Below are 18,146 nucleotides of genomic sequence, written 5' to 3' on the forward strand. Positions count from 1 at the left end.
GGTCAAGTTACCAAACCAATCAAGAGTATTCGGAACATGACCACACAAAGGAAGAATTGGCTAAAGCTCTAAACCGGATCCATCAAACAGCCGATTATCCACAAGACAAGAATAACCGGTTACCTCACTACCAAAAGACACTCGGCCAAGTCAAGAGGCCGACCAGTACAAGAAGACATTTCGGGTATCTGTTGAGAATGATACCAAAGAAACAGACTGAATACTTCCATATCCATGCAAGTCTGAGGAAAGACCGTAGGCTGCAGAAAACAGTACTACCGAATCCTTCTACTTCGGGATAAGCCAGAAAGGAAATCTTCCAAATACAGACAACTGTCCAAACAGACAGTGCCTACATTGAGTAAAAGACAAACCCAGCAGGTCTGTCTTGCAAACCGGAAGAACAGACCGGCAGGTCTGAGACGACCGCAGGTCTGAAACTCTGAGACACTGAATCACTGCATCTCTGATCAGCCAATCAGATTCAAGGCTTTGAAATATGACCGTTGGCATATTTCACCTATAAAAGGAGGCAGTTGCAGAAGAGTAAACGTGGGACATACATTGGGATAACAAGAGCTAAGAGCATTTACTACAAGTGATAACAGTGTGATATTCTAGAAAGCCTAAGTGTTGAAATTTAAAGTGTGTTCTACAATTTCGGTGTAAATTGTAAGAGTGTTATCGAGCAGAGAATAAGTCTCGATCGGCTTGTATTTGTATTCCTTAGTGAATATCCTTCTCGCGGTTTCGAGAGGAAGGGGTGACGTAGGAGTTTTATCTCCGAACATCCATAAAATCTGTTGTGTTATTTACTTTCTGCTGGCTTCACTACATAACCGACTAACTTAACCACACCGAATATCCAGATTACCGAAACCGACCCACCATCTCCAAATCTTCATCATCCGAAACCGACCGTGCCTATCATACAAGTGTACCGCTTCAACCTGAAAGCAAACCTCTTCCGCGCTTGAACCTAGTTCAAGGGTTTGTGACAGGTTGTGTAGTATTGAAACCCCGGTGTTAATCTCTAACCGGATTAACCACCACCCTACGAGTGAGAACCGCTAACCGGTCCAACCCCCGGTCCACCAGCGGCGACCTAGATCCTAACAATTGGTATCAGAGCAGTTAGTTTCAATACTCAAGCAAACATGTATCAGGATAGGCCTCCAATGCTAGAAGGAATTGACTTTGCCAACTGGAAGGCACGCATGCACCTGCACCTAGTCACCTTGGATGATGAAATGGAATCCATTCTAACCGAAGGACCGATATTCATTGATAAAGATAGAAAAGAATGGACGGCTGAAGATAGGAGAAGGAACAATCTGGACAACCATGCAAGAAACCGGATCTCCAACAGCGTAGACAGAAACACTTATTGCAAGATCAGAGATTGCAAAACTGCGAAGGAGACATGGAACACGGTCATCCAGATCTTTGAAGGAAATGAAAGAACAAGGGAGAACAAAATAATGATGGCCACACAGAAGTTCGAAAGCATCAAAATGAAACTAGGAGAAACTATGAAGGAATACAGTGACCGGTTCACTGGTGTGTTAGATGAATTAGCAACTCTGGGCAAGAAGTATGAGAGCAAAGAAGTAGTTATGAAGGCTTTGAGATCTCTTCCAAGTGCCTGGGATATAAAGACAATGGTAATGAGGGAGTCAAAGAGCCTACGTAAGATGAAACTATACGATGTATTTGAAGATCTAAAGGCATACGAATTCGAAATGAAATCCAGAACCGAAGAGGAAGTCTCGGCCTCAACGTCAACCAGGGCACTAATCACATCTACAAAACCGGTTGTACCTGCTCCTGTACCTACACCCGCACCGATACCGGTTCCTGCACCTGCACCTATCAGAACAGCCGAACAGTTTACTGAGGACGCCATGGCCATGCTCGCACAGAAGTTTGGGAGGTTCATGAAAAGGAGCCAACCGACAAACAACTATTATGGTGATAAATCCAATATAAGATGCTATAACTGTAACTGTATGGGACATTTTAAGTGGGAATGCAGGAAACCAAGGAGGGATACCCAGAAACCGGACTATCAAAATGACAGAAACAACTATCAACAAGCCGGTGAAGGAAGTGAGGTACCGAAAGCACTGATAGCCGACGATGGAGGAAGTCTATGGGCTCGCAGTGACAGTGACGATGAACTCACGTGCCTCATGGCCAATGAGGAACAGGTATTTGACTCTCCCTATGATGAATTTACTAAAGACGAGCTATATGAAGCATTAAATGACATGGTAGAAGAATATAAGAACCTATTGACCATGTTACCTAAACACCTCAACATCAAGACCGATCCCATAGCACCTATCCCAATAGAACCAGAAGCACCTATCATAACCGAACCGGAAGTCATACAACCTGATGATGCCCACACCCTAGAAACCGAGTTAGATCCTAAAATCGAACAACCTAGTGAACCGACTATAGAACTAACCAAGGAAGAGAATGCCCGATTTCAATATACGATGGCCGCATATAAGAGATCTAGCGATATAGTAAAGGATATGAACAAACACTATAGGCATCCTCGTTATAAGCGTGGTCTAGGATACACAGGGAATAGCTCCAAAGACCGAAAATCCATAGAGAAAGCAAGGCTTACAAAAGGAAACCTCCCCTTTATAAAATTCCTTAAGAGCACCTGGACAGCCGAAGAAGAGGAAACCGCATATTATAGGGAAGAGAAGCTAAAATACGATTATGTTGGCCCAACCGATTCATGGCTTGACCTTGAGAAGAGAAAAGCCGAAATTCTCAAATATAAGAAAGACTTTCCTGAACCACGTAGGTCAAACTATAGATTACCGAACCAAAGACCACCATCATTTAGGACATCTGAAGGAAAAACGAAATACACGAGACCGAGTGCCAAAAGGACAGTTAAAACCCTAGCAAAGAAGACTGTCCGGTTCATCAAGGTTTGGATACCTAAGGGACTAATCGCATGTGGACCCAAGTAAATGTGGGTACCAAACAGTTGTAAATATGTACATTTTGCAGGATCCAAAGAAACGGCTAGGAAATTCCGAATGGTTCTTGGACAGCGGTTGCTCCAGGCACATGACCGGAAATAGCAATTTGCTAATAGACATCAGATCAGTAACCGGCGCTCTAATTACCTTCGGTGACAACTCAAAGGGTAAAACTGTGGGCAAGGGTAAGATTGTCCATGGAAATCTAACTATTGATAATGTACTTCTAGTTGAAAACCTACGCTTTAATCTACTTAGTATTAGTCAGATGTGTGATGCCGGATACACGGTAGAATTCCTTAAACATGCATGCTTAGTTAAGGACTCTCAAGGCATCGTACTACTAACCGGAAATAGGATAGGTAACATTTATAAGGTAGACTGGAAAACAAGAGTAGAATATCCTATATGCATGATAGCTAAGACCGATCAAACCTGACTATGGCACAAGAGACTAAACCATCTAAACATGAAAATCTTAAACTACATTCGCGGTAAAAAGCTAGTTGAAGGTATTCCTGATATAGTATTTAACCAGGATAAGGTCTGTTCAGCATGCCAGATGGGTAAACAAACTAGGTCATCTTTTAAGAGTAATGGAAATATTCAATCAAGCCGATGCCTAGATCTTCTTCACATGGATTTATTTGGACAGATTCAGGTCATTAGCCTAGGAGGTATGCTCTACACCATGGTAGTTATTGATGATTATTCCAGATATACATGGGTAATATTTCTACCATCTAAACGTGAAACTGTACCAAACCTGATCACACTTCTTAAGCGGCTGCAAAATGAAAAATCAACTCGTATCAATAGCATTCGAAGTGATCGAGGTACCGAATTTACTAACAGTACATTAACTGCATATCTTGATGAATCCGGCATTAGACACGAGTTGTCTAGTGCTAGGACTCCTCAACAAAATGGCCTGGCCGAGAGAAGAAACCGGACTCTCAAGGAAGCCGCACGGTCTATGATAGCCGATTCCGGCATTGCTCAGAAATTTTGGGCTGAAGCTATCAACACTGCATGCCATACACAAAACCGATCTTTGATAAACAGATTTCACAACAAAACACCGTACGAGGTCTATTTTAACAGAGTTCCTAAACTCAAGTACCTCAGAATTTTCGGTTGTAAATGTTATATTCATATAAATGGTAAAACCCAACTCACAGCTTTTGATGCAAAGACCGATACCGGTATCATGCTTGGATACTCGGCAGTAAGTAAAGCATATAGAGTATATAATAATAGAACTGCAACCATGGAGGAAACAATTCACGTTGTTTTCGATGAATCGGTTGAAAGCAATACTGCTTCATGCTTTGATCTACACAACAGATTGGAAAATAATTATATCCATTCTGATAGTGAAGATGAGACTCCGGTCTTCAGGCGGTTTGTCCATGACCTAATGGGCAACATTGATACCCAGCCGGATCAAGCTGTTCCACAACAGGAAGCTGACACCTCGATCCAATCCGAGGGAGTCGGTCGGTCTGACAATCTCGTTCAGCTTACCGACAAGTCTAGCCTTGATCAAACAAACGGCAACCTGGTAGACACTCCTGAACTGAATCTCAGAAGAAATAGTAAACATCCTCCTGAGCAAATTATAGGTGACCCTTCAGAACCTGTTCGAACTAGGAGTCAACTTCTGGAAGGATATTTTAACTCAGCTTTCATATCCCAGATTGAACCGAAAAGAATAGATGAAGCATTGTCAGATCCGGATTGGATCTTGGGAATGCAAGAAGAACTAAACCAGTTTGAGAGTAGTAAAGTCTGGTACTTAGTTCCCAGACCGAAAGATCAATCGGTCATAGGAACAAGATGGGTATTCAGAAACAAACTCAATGAGGACGGTTTGGTCACGAGGAACAAAGCCAGATTAGTGGCTCAAGGCTACAAACAGGAAGAAGGCATTGATTTTGAAGAATCATTTGCTCCTGTAGCCAGAATTGAAGCCATTAGGATTTTTCTTGCATTTGCTGCTTTCAAAAACTTTAAGGTTTTTCAAATGGATGTTAAAAGTGCATTTCTGAACGGTGATCTACGTGAAGAAGTGTACGTTGAACAGCCATCCGGTTTCAAAAATGCTGCATTTCCAAACCATGTATACCGGCTGAACAAAGCTTTATACGGTCTAAAGCAAGTACCAGAGCCTGGTATGATACGCTAACCGCATTTCTATTAGAGCATGATTTCACCATCGGTTCGGTGGATAAAACTTTGTTTAAGTTTGAAAAGAAGGAACATATCCTACTTGTTCAAATTTATGTAGATGATATTATTTTCGGTTCCACCGATCCGAAGCTTTGTGACAAGTTCTCAAAAATGATGACTGACAAATTTGAAATGAGTATGATGGGAGAATTAAACTTCTTCCTAGGTCTTCAGGTTAAACAACTCAAGGAGGGGACATTCATCAGTCAACCGAAATATACCAAGGAGCTGCTAAAGAAATTCGGTATGGACACCTGCTCCTCGGCGGCTACTCCAATGAGCTCATCCGTTAAATTGGATAGAGATGATGAAGGTCAATCGGTAGATCAGATTGCATACCGAGGCATGATCGGTTCCCTGCTGTACCTGACAGCAAGTAGACCGGACATCCTGTTTGCAGTTGGTGTGTGTGGGAGATTCCAAGCAAATCCAAAGCAATCCCACTACACAGCCGCAAAGAGGATACTGAAGTATCTGAAAGGCACTCTTGACGTCGGTCTGTGGTACCCAAAAGACTCATCCTTTAATCTAACAAGCTACTCAGACGCAGATTATGCAGGGTGTAAGATCGATAGGAAAAGCACCAGTGGAACATGTCAGTTCCTAGGTGACCGACTGGTTTCATGGCACAACAAGAAACAGACATCGGTGGCTACATCAACCGCGGAGGCTGAATACTTGGCGGCCGGAAGTTGCTGTTCTCAACTCCTCTGGATCCAACAACAGCTGAAGGACTTCGGTATTATAGCCGAAGAGTCACCGATCTTCTGTGACAACACAAGTGCCATTGCGATCACCTACAATCCGGTTCTCCATTCCAGAACCAAGCACATCGACATCAGACATCACTTCATCCGAGAGCATGTCACGCTGAAGCATATCCGGCTGGAATACGTACCGACCGATCAACAAGTAGCCGATATCTTCACGAAGCCGCTGCAGGAAGCTAAGTTTTCTCAATTTAGACTTACTCTCGGCTTAACCGATATTAGCCAAATCCTTACAAAGGACACTTAAAGGGAAATCGGTTCAGACAGACAAACCGGTAATTCTTTCTAAGATGTTGAACTTCGAATCTTCAGGGTGTATGCGGAAGAACCGCCCAGTTCATCAGATAAAGTAAACCGACCGGCTACTTGGTGCTTGCATCAAATAACCGTATCGGGATGAACAACTGATACCTGACCGGTTCGGAAGCACGCTACCCCAGATTATTTGAATTTCAAACAGAAGAGGAATAGTTATCAGAGGTTAAAGGTATCTGTTCTGCATCATTGCCTTTTCAGAGTAAACCTGGTCGCGCCTAAAAAGACGTGAAGATCTTTTGATATCTTTCACAGTCCAGGCCTATGACCGACACCTAGATCTGCAAAACTGCCTATTTTATGCAAAGACTCCTATCCTGCGGTTAATACATATCATCTCATTTATTGCCCGGATAATAGGTTAGCCCCAAAACCTGTATTTAAAGGAAGCACTCACTCACCAAAACACTCACAAACAAAACACTCTCTCTTTCACTAAGGCAAAAATGTCTCTCTTCACAAACATTCTCCAAGTCGACTTTGAATCTTGCTCCGATACCGATCATTATGAGGTGTATCGGATGATCAAACAACTAGAAGATACCGGCCTCCAGCATTTTCTGGATGCCAGGCAAACAATCTACCCTGAATCAGTGTTGGAATTTTACTATAACGCCAGGGTATACCGGGGAACACCCCACTTTGATACCCACATCCAATCTAAGGTTGGGGGTATTCTCTTTGACTTCACCGAGCAGGACTTCGCTCGGTGCTTCGATCTGCCCAAACAAGGGCTAACAGACCTAAATCCTCCGGCTGATATTAAGGCTGAGGTTTCTCTCTCCCTTGCCCGGTCGGACGAGCCTGTTGACGACCATGGCTCTAAATCTCTCTTGAGGGCTGAGTATCAACTCCTCAATGATATAATAGGAAGGGGCATCCTTGGAAAAGATGTCACCAACACATACTGCGCGGCAACATTCAACATGATGGCGGCCATCATCACCAGAACGCCAGTCAACTGGTCTAGGGTACTGTTTGACGTCCTTATTTGGATAATCGGCACCCGGTCAGTGGCTTTCGTTCCCCAGATAAGCCGACTTTTTAAGGAGCTTGGAGTCCCAACCTGTCCCGGCGAAGGTTTGAACCATGGTCAGGTGTTCACCAGAGAAGTCATCGACTCATTCTATAATCGGTCTGAAAGAGAGTGGAGGAGGAGGAACTTCAACCCTCCTCAAGATTTCAGTCCCCGCAGCCGCTAAGTCACTCCTTCCTGCATCCGGTCGTTTTGCAGCATGTACCGGATGCATTCTTAACCAACTCTACTTTGATCATATCGGCTTCCTTCATGACTATTTCGGCCTTATTAATGTTTTCTTGATTTCATATGTTCCTCATCGTTTCTGTATGACATTTTCGGTTTTGTCTCTATCATTTTCGGTTTCTATCTAATCAATATCGTTATGTGTTAAATGCATTTAATGAGATAATCCCAAATTAATGAGATAACTCCCAACCACCCGTACATTTAATATCCAACCGAACCGGTTACTTCCCAACTAACATTTACCTTGGGCCCTGCAATTTGCTCCTTCCCCATGCGCCTTGAAAAGGTAAAGATTCCTTTCCTTAATAAAACAAAACTGACCATCAATGCTCAGATTCTTCCCTCCAAAACCGATCCTATATAAGGAGCCATCCCCCTCTCATTATATCACATTCAAAAGTACAAAATCATTTGTATTCCTCTCTCTCAACACTATAATCATGCCGAGCCGAACTTTGGGAAACTTTCTAAGCGTCGATTTCAACTCATGTATGGCAGAATGGGACTATGACCATCCAAAGAAAAACATGTTTGAATGCCTTATTGATACCGGCCTTCAAACTTTCCTTGAAGAATCCGGTCCTGTACTGATTGAGGATGTTAATGCATTCTTCAGAAGTGCCTGCATAAGGGGCGACTACATTGTCTCTACGGTAAGGGACCACACCTCCTGGCTTGATGAAGCCGAATTTTCCATCCTTTTCAATCTGCCCAAAGAAGGGTTCTCTGATTTCCCGACTATGGAGGGACTTGATGCATTCTACTATGGACTACTCTGCTCTGCAACCCTTGATCCGTTGGAAACCTACGGGTTAAAAACCCGTCTCTGTCGTAATGCTCAGCTCCTTCTTGAGATTGTCACTTGGTCCATTCTGTGTCAATCCCCAAATCAGCGGTATTCACAGAACACCTATAACATCATGACCCACATCTACCACAAAACGGCCATCAATTGGTCAGCGGTCCTCTTTCAAAACTTGAAGAACATGGTGCTGACCAAGAAAGGTCTCGGTTATGCACCTCACATCAGCAAGTTGATCCTCAAGTACCGTCCAGAGTTTGGACCGGGTACACCTGCTTCCCACTCAAACATCCTTGACGCAGATGCGGTGGAAGAGAAGTTTTCCAGAATGGTGCTTACTTTTTAAGTGCTTATCTTTCGTATCATTCTATCGGTTTTCTCTATGTAATCTTTCGTATCGGTCTCTTGAATAAAATATCGTTTTAGTTTCAATGACCGTTTCTCTCTACTCTTTGCGCATTTATCTAAGTAACCGAAAATAAACTCGTTCTTATCCGGTTTCATAAAATCTGATTAAAACTGTTAATCAAAATGTCTGATTAGACTTAGAAACCGATCATTCATTCGGTCTCAAAGGAAAGAATGCGTCATCCATGACATAGGCTAAGGGTTTTGGAGGGAAATCTCCCGCCCAAAGTTGCCGCCCACCTTTTCACACTTAACCGCCCATAGTTTGGCGCGCTTTCATCTTGGAGGAAAAAATTCCCGCCCTTTCATGATGGGACGGTTGGGCTTCCAAACCGTGACTATAAAAGGGGGCCTTCGGTCATTTCTTTCATTCTCACGCGAATTCACTTTATCTCTCTAAGTTTTCTAAACTCTTTGAAGCGGCTCTTTATCATTCTCAAACTCTTTCAACATGGGTCGTGATTCGGCATAGTTCAAACTATACTCTCAAGTGGATTTCGAGGAGATCCGGCAGAATGGGACGACCGAAGCAAAGGATGTTATTGACCGACTGATTAAAACCGGTCTGGGATATTTCCTAGGTGGTCCCCACGTCCTCTACAAAGAGGCGGTCGAAGAGTTCTTCAACACCGCAACCATCGCCTACGACAAGATCATCGCGACGGTGTGCGGTTCCCAAATCGAGATCACCGAAGCATTGGTGGCCGAAAGCTTGCGTCTCCCAACAACTGGCCAGGATGCAAAGACAGAAATAGACAATGACACCTTTGAGACAGCGTGCCACTTTTTATCGGCAACCACTGAGCCGATCACAACATCCGGAAGTAAAAATATGCTGAAGCCGGAATACATCCCGGCATGTGACGTTTTCGCCAGGGCGATACTGGCAAGGGGAGGAAACTTCAGCAACCTCACCAAAGACAAAATCAAGATGATAATCGGTCTGTTGGAAGGAAAAGAGGTTAACTGGGCAAGATCAGTGTTCGGCAACCTCATGGACATGGTGAAACCGGATTCAACTCGGTCATGGGGATATGCCGTGCCCCTCGGTAAGATATTCATCCACTTAAAACTCAACGTCGGTCCCGGTGTTGCGTTAGCAAACCGTTGCCTCATTCGATCGAGACAATTTCTTCCAAGAACGCAGCCGGCCTCCAGTTCCACAGATGGCCGAAAGAAGAAGGCCGCAAAGAAAGATGCCTCGGCAAAAACAAAGACCGGAGGTAAGAGGAAAGAAAAGATAACCTTCATGGACCCACCACAACAAACAGAAGATGAGGAGTGGGCCCCTGAGGAAACCGAAACGGAGAGGACCGATGATAGAACGGTCAATGACGAAGATCATTCGGCTCGGAGTCAGAACGATGCCGAACAAAGCGCTAATCCTGAAACCACCGAGGGTGAAGACGGGGTTGATGAAGGAGACAATGATGAAGGCCACAACAAGGAAGAGGCCGACGAGGCCGAGGCCGAAAGATTAGCCTAGAAAATCTTTCAGGGCATAAACAAGCGAGACGAGGACGTTATAGACCTATATTTGGAGTGGCATGAATACCGCTTCAACACAAAATATAAAGACATCCTACCGGCCTTCCCGCAACAGGATTGCATCAACAGATTGGAGGAGGTAGAGGACATGATCTTACGCCTCACAAAATCCAACACAATTCAGGAGGTACAATGCCGAACTTGACTCCTGATACCGAGAAGCCATCTTCGGAAACTAAAAAGGCGCATCCGGAAAATTAAGGAAGAGTATGCCGAGGGGGGATCGGTGTGTACCGTAGCGCCGAAAGTTTTATCAAAGCTTGAAAAGGGCAAACTGGAAATACGTCAAGAAATAGAGCGGCTGGAAGCAATATGCAACCAAAAGCAAGTACCGGTCTATACTGCTCCGGTAATCGAAGAATTTCCAGTTAACAGTCAAACACCTTCAAGGAAAGTTGAGGAATCGATACCGACATTGGAAGTTGAGGTTCCAAACTTAGAAGATGCGGTTCCAAACCTGGAAATTGAGGTGCCAAACTCAGAGGATGCGGCACAACTAGAACCTCCAAATGAAGAGGATGCACAGTTAAATCTCGATGAAAGAGCCGATCCTGACCCCACCGAGCAATCAACGCCTCCTCCACCACCGGAAGTCACTGCTTCAGTCCCTCCTCAAGAATGGATTGATGACCGACTTCAAAAGTTTGAAGCAGCAGTTTCGGAGCGGGTTGAGGACCGACTTCAGCAGCTTGAAACATTCATTTCAGAGCGGATCGATGACCGCGTACAAGTACACGAAGTGTCCAAGTTTCAACCGCTCAAGGATAGATGCAATAACATATTTGATTCGGCCCTGCAGTTCACCGATGTGACAAAACATCTTCTGGATCAACATCAAGCACGCCTAGCAGAACTCAGCACCGGGCTGTGGGAAGAGGCCGGTGAGCGCGAAAATTGTGTTCAACGAACCGCAGCTCTGGAGGCTATGACCTCAGACTTAAAGAAGGATTTCGATCGGGTCGACCAGACAATCGACCGGGTCTCGGTACTGGAAAAGAAAAACGAAGATATCGTGACCGAAGTAAAGGCCCTTACCGAACAAATGGCCGAAATTCTAAAGGCTAAGGAGAACGCAGATGCCGCGGCTATAGAGGCTGATGCTCTAGTGGCTAAAAGGGTCCAGGATGCGCTGGACGCCGAAGCTAGCAAGAATAAAGGGGCGCCGCGATCGTCTCAACTGACCGAAGCAGATTTGGAAGCCGAAAGAATAAGAAGAGCCGAGGCCTTATACCCAGGGTATGCCGAGAAAGTGGCCAGTTAGGCTGCGGAGGATGCCGCACGATTGGAAGAGCAAAAACGGAACCTGGCCGAATTTGCAAAGGCAAACGAGAAGAAGAAGAAGGCGGCCGCCTCAGCTTCAGCACCGACAAAAAGAAAGAGGGTGGCTCCTAAGAAAGTTCGGATAGCCGAGATGCTCAATAAAATCTCCGTACCGGTCTCTACGGGTACTTCGCAGCAAGACGACCAAGTCGAGGACGAAGTCGAAGAACAGCTGCGGTCCCGATCGAAAAGACAACGATCCTCCCAACAGACCAGGCAACCGCAACCGACGAAAAAGAAGAGTGCCTATGATTTCACAGATTCTGAATAGGGACTATCCTTCCTTTTCTTATTTGCCTTAGTATTATGCTTTGTCTTTTCCGGTCTTCTATAAATATATATAAAGTTATTTTTGAATCCGGCCTTATTTTGCATTTCTACTTAGTTTTGATAATTTTAAATAAAATAATCAAAAAGGGAGAAATTGTTAGATAAAAGATAAAGACTCTTCCAAAACTTCTCTCTAAAAATTTTTCGAAAACTGTCTAAGTCTTTTTCAAAAACCGGCCAAATAAAACAACCGGCCTACGGTTGCAAACTTACATAGTTTTGATAATTTTAAATAAAATAATCAAAAAGGGAGAAATTGTTAGATAAATTCAGACCGGTTCGAATAAACCTAACTTAAACAAACTTCCCATGCAGGAACAAAGAACCGGACCGGATGAACAAGAGAACCAACTGAAGAAACCGAACCGGTCAAGTTACCAAACCAATCAAGAGTATTCGGAACATGACCGCACAAAGGAAGAATTGGCCAAAGCTCTAAACCGGATCCATCAAACAGCCGATTATCCACAAGACAAGAATAACCGGTTACCTCACTACCAAAAGACACTCGGCCAAGTCAAGAGGCCGACCAGTACAAGAAGACATTTCGGGTATCTGTTGAGAATGATACCAAAGAAACAGACTGAATACTTCCATATCCATGCAAGTCTGAGGAAAGACTGTAGGCTGCAGAAAACAGTACTACCGAATCCTTCTACTTCGGGATAAGCCAGAAAGGAAATCTTCCAAGTACAGACAACTGTCCAAACAGACAGTGCCTACATTGAGTAAAAGACAAACCCAGCAGGTCTGTCTTGCAAACCGGAAGAACAGACCGGCAGGTCTGAGACGACCGCAGGTCTGAAACTCTGAGACACTGAATCACTGCATCTCTGATCAGCCAATCAGATTCAAGGCTTTGAAATATGACCGTTGGCATATTTCACCTATAAAAGGAGGCAGTTGCAGAAGAGTAAACGTGGGACATACATTGGGATAACAAGAGCTAAGAGCATTTACTACAAGTGATAACAGTGTGATATTCTAGAAAGCCTAAGTGTTGAAAGTTAAAGTGTGTTCTACAATTTCGGTGTAAATTGTAAGAGTGTTATCGAGCAGAGAATAAGTCTCGATCGGCTTGTATTTGTATTCCTTAGTGAATATCCTTCTCGCGGTTTCGAGAGGAAGTGGTGACGTAGGAGTTTTATCTCCGAACATCCATAAAATCTGTTGTGTTATTTACTTTCTGCTGGCTTCACTACATAACCGACTAACTTAACCACACCGAATATCCAGATTACCGAAACCGACCCACCATCTCCAAATCTTCATCATCCGAAACCGACCGTGCCTATCATACAAGTGTACCGCTTCAACCTGAAAGCAAACCTCTTCCGCGCTTGAACCTAGTTCAAGGGTTTGTGACAGGTTGTGTAGTATTGAAACCCCGGTATTAATCTCTAACCGGATTAACCACCACCCTACGAGTGAGAACCGCTAACCGGTCCAACCCCCGGTCCACCAGCGGCGACCTAGATCCTAACACACACTAATTGGTTGTACTGGTGAGCCCAAAATATTGTTCTCTTCATAGCCCCTAGAAGGAGGATTCAGGGAAGGCACTTCTTGCTCCACATGGTCCGTGTATAAGATGGAAGTCGACATTGTTGACATAATTAGAGGTCATTCGGGCCACACCGCAACCTTATACACCACCATACCATGTTTAAGGGTAATAGAACTCGACATCCGTTCCGTTGGACTAACACAAATTCTTTCACATTCGACCTCGCATTTTAGTTTAGTATTTTCATCCATCTCCCTATAACCACCTAGCACTTCACCAACATTTATCAGACACTCAGTGCTCCAACAGACCGAGGGTAACCCAGATAACTGAATCCAAGTGCCATTTGATCTTTCATTTTGCATGGTTAGCCTTTTTGAGTGATCCCGCTCAAGCTCAACTTTAGGTTCTTGATCAGCCAAGTAATTAAACGTAGTGTTTCTAATACTATCATTATTAATACCATTTTCAAGTCTTCAAATTCCTTCTTCAACCAATGGAATTAAATTCTTAGTATGAGGCATAATAAACACCGTTCGACAATCAATCCATAAAGCAATATACCTTCCCCCGTGAGTTAAACTCGGACCAAAATTTTCCGCCTAATGGGCCAGATCCAGGCACTTCCTCGTCCATGACGACAATGACAAATAATACCTTAAAACTTTTAAGTGACCCAATCCCACCTCGATCCTCCTCCGCTTAGAATTTTTGATCTCAAAGATTGCCACCACATTCAATTTATCCATCAACGTAACAAACTTGAAATATTTTGTACATGTAATCATCATCTTGGACCAATCCGACCAACACACACGTCTTACGTTTTTCACCTTGTCTGCATAAGAAGGAGAACCGACCTCCTGATTGGCTGATTTCCCCCTATGACTGGTGCATCCCCCATCGACGACCTACGTTTGTCACTCCCCCAGACCGACGGACCACTTCTGTTGCTGCCCTTGGATAGAGAAACTGAATGCCTATTGATTTCCACTCGCTACTTGCTTCCGACTGTATAAGCGCCTGTTAAACGTGATTTCCCGAGCTTGGCATCACGATTCAACCTTAGCGGATACATGGAGATCATCTTGAAGACTGATCGCCGACGAGACCCGTTGTCTCCCCCCACCTACCTGCCATCATCTAGCGTTGAATAGACTCCCACCGACACCTACGGGCGACCATCGACCAGCCGAACCACTCGACCTCCTCTACCAACGAGGAACCAGCCTTCCCCATCATCATTTGATCCTTTAGAGAAACGTTCATCCACCCGACTCCATTGCATAGTAGGTCGTGACTTTTCAACTACCTTCCCCGCCTGCGACCCTTGGGCTCCCCTCTCTCCTCCTCTCATTCTCTTTGATATCGCAAAATGTCAATTTCACATAAGACTTGAATTGTAAAATGTCAATTCTCGTGGAATTAGAATTGCCATTTTAATTCCAATTATAATTATAATTGTAATTTCATTTCCAATCCTTCAAATATAGCCTATAATTTTGGTATCAATTTGTATGAAAAAAAAAATGTCATGTCAATATTTCTTTTCAAGTTAAAATCCAATTTGATCCTCTTAAACAGTTCTATATTTAAGTGGATAATACTAATTAAAAACAATTGGATCTGTGACGCAATGGTAGCGCGTCTGACTCCAGATCAGAAGGTTGCGTGTTCGATTCACGTCAGGTTCATATTTTTAATATTTTATTTAAATGGGATTTGTGGCGCAATGGTAGCGTGTTTGACGTATTCGATTTCTCCGATTCATTATGAAACTCATAATGTTATTATTATGACGATTTTTAAAATTTGTTTCGAAAAACTGATAAAATATCAATTATAATGTTATTATTATGATTCTTCCTATAAAAAAATTCAAAAAAATAAGTAGAGTGGTTATAGAAGTTAATCGTTTTTCTCAAGTTTTATTTTCAACGAGACTTCAACTTCAGTATTTATTTAAATAATTTTTAAAATATATAAGATGTTATTTAAATTACTCCAAATCAAAGTTTTATAAAAAAAATTCTCATTTCCATTTTGTACATTCCAAATAAAAAATATAATTACATAGTATATAAGGATGTGATTTGCTATAGGATTGACTGTACACCATAATGGACGAAACACCGGTAACATGATAATCTTATGAACTCGATCTTTCAGTATTTAATTAATAAAATAATTGTTGGAAATTATTAATATTATTGTAATATTTTGTAACTAGTTTAGTTGATTAATAATAAAATTAATTAAAATTAATTTACAAAAATGTTAAATATAAATTATTAAATATCAAACAAAAATATTAGTAAATTCAACAAGTCATTATGCTAAGACATATCAACCATAGCAGTCATATTGAGGATGTTCTTTTGGGGCCTTAATCTAACTTGTTTTTTTATAGTGTTTTTGCCTAAATCCCATTTTTGACTATTTATAGATAATTATTATTTTTTAAATAGATATAATAGTACCGAATTTAAATTTATTAAAAAAACAAATGATTACTCAGATCCAATTTTAGAAGGTTAGTAAATCATTGTGCTACCATAAATTTTTGGAAATATTGAACATAACCTTTTATTTTAAATATGTTTTTTTCATTTAAGCTCCAATGAATTGATAATAGACAATCTTCTTTGAAACCCCTTTTAAAGTTGAAATCTTTATGGACTTTTTCCAAATTTAGAAATTTTAAAATGTTGACATAACATAGATAGGGTGTATCATTCCTTTATGTGAAAAAATACAGGGAGAACAGAAAATTGATATTTATCACTAACTTATCTTTTATTCATTTTCCTTAACTATTTTGATACATTTATATTAACAATTTTGGTGTTAAGTAATAAGCTACATGGAACAAATTTGACCCGTATATCCTAAAAAAAACTAACCAAATTTACAACCAAAAAAACACTAATATACCTGTCAATTGTGAAAAGCTAAATGAACAAATTTTTAATAGTATATTCGTGTAGATGATATTTTAATTAATTCATTAGTTAAATATATAGCTTTAGCATCTAAACGTTCATAGTTGTTAACCACATGTTCTACAAGTTTTGCTAACAAATTTTTTTTTATAGAAACATTGCTTCTATATCAATAAAAGATTGTAACATATTTTTCTTAACTAATACCTCCCTACAAATTTAGCGACATTTACTTATAGTTAAAAAACATCATTTAATTTTGAGACTATCGTATTTATATTAGAGAAATCCCCCACTTTACATTTACTTATACATCCCTATAAATTTAGCAACATTTATTTTTATTGAAAACATCCTCAAATATGAGACCAATTTTTTTTCACATTTTACAAGTTTTTATGAATTACTTTCCACAATTGCAACTATGTAGAACTTGTTAAGAAACCCAGATTTCTTTACTAATATCTATTGTACAAAACTTGTATTTCTTCTAATAATATTATTTAGAAGGTTATATAAAAAACAATAATAAAGAATTAATGATCCATCCCTATTTTTGTTATGTCTTTCTTCAATATTAGTAATAACATCCAACAATAATAATAATGGTGAATTGATGATGAGTGAGATACAACATAATAATAATAATAATGACTCAATTGAATCTGCAAGTTATAATATAAAGTATTGAAATGCCTCACCATATTATAATTATTCCATTCTTCTCCTAGCTCTCTGTCACACACAGTATGACCACCCGTTTCCACCATTTATTTCTTCTTTTCTTCTTCTTCCTCCTACTCTCTGTTCACTCCATTAGAACAAGAGACTTCCCTCTCGCCGGCGCCGGCGCCGGAGATGAACATACGTCACCATTCCGTCCACATGAGTTCCACACTCCGCCGCTTGAAGAGGGTTTAAGTTCAGAGATGCGTAAAGTTCCATCTGGATCTAACCCACTTCATAACAAGAGATGATTTTCACTTTCTATCATTCAATATATGGTAAAGTTTTATGTAATATAAATGTATTAGTTTCACATTATTATAAGTAACATATAGTTATAATGTAATTTGTATAGAGAAGGTTCTTCATATATGCTAGTTTGACAAACTTCTGCATGTGTTGAATCCAAGCAGTTTTCTTGTTTTTAATCTATCATTTGAGATTTTTGGGATGATATTGCATGTTGGTTACATTTTGTTTTTGGCTATTCAAAATTATACTTGTTTAATAAAAAAAAATATAACCAAAAACCATTTTTTTAATATAAAATAATTAAATTTAGCAGGTTTCACTACCATGGACCCAATGTTTTAAATGGGCACAGTGAATACTCATTAGTTTACACAACCACCATTTGCATTACTACATTAGCAAAGGACCCATTTGCCTTAAATATAAAATTGGTGTTTTTAATACCTTATGTTTGTTACAACTCTTTTCAATTAATAAATAAATCATTTGTTTTCTTTCTTGGATAAACTAATGAAAAATGATTGGGAGCACGACTTTGGAGGAGCGACTCGTACAACGAAAGTGACCTCGCAGTTATACGAAAGTGACCTCGATGTTATACAAAAGAGACCTCGTTGTTATACATAAGGAACGAGGTCTCTTTTGTATAACAGCGAGGTCACTTTCGCTGTACGAGTCGCTCCTCAAAGTCGTGCTCCCTATCCTCCCTCTAAACT

The 18,146-nt window shown here is 41.3% G+C and overlaps 1 non-coding gene across 1 annotated transcript; it reads left to right on the forward strand.

Annotated features, from left to right (window-relative positions):
* The first annotated feature begins 15,132 nt into the window (after positions 1-15,132).
* TRNAW-CCA lies at positions 15,133-15,204 on the forward strand. Its single transcript has one exon. It is a non-coding gene; the product is annotated as a tRNA-Trp (tRNA).
* Positions 15,205-18,146: the final 2,942 nt, after the last annotated feature.

This window comes from Impatiens glandulifera, chromosome 9 (genome assembly GCF_907164915.1).
Source record: "Impatiens glandulifera chromosome 9, dImpGla2.1, whole genome shotgun sequence".
NCBI lineage: Eukaryota > Viridiplantae > Streptophyta > Magnoliopsida > Ericales > Balsaminaceae > Impatiens > Impatiens glandulifera.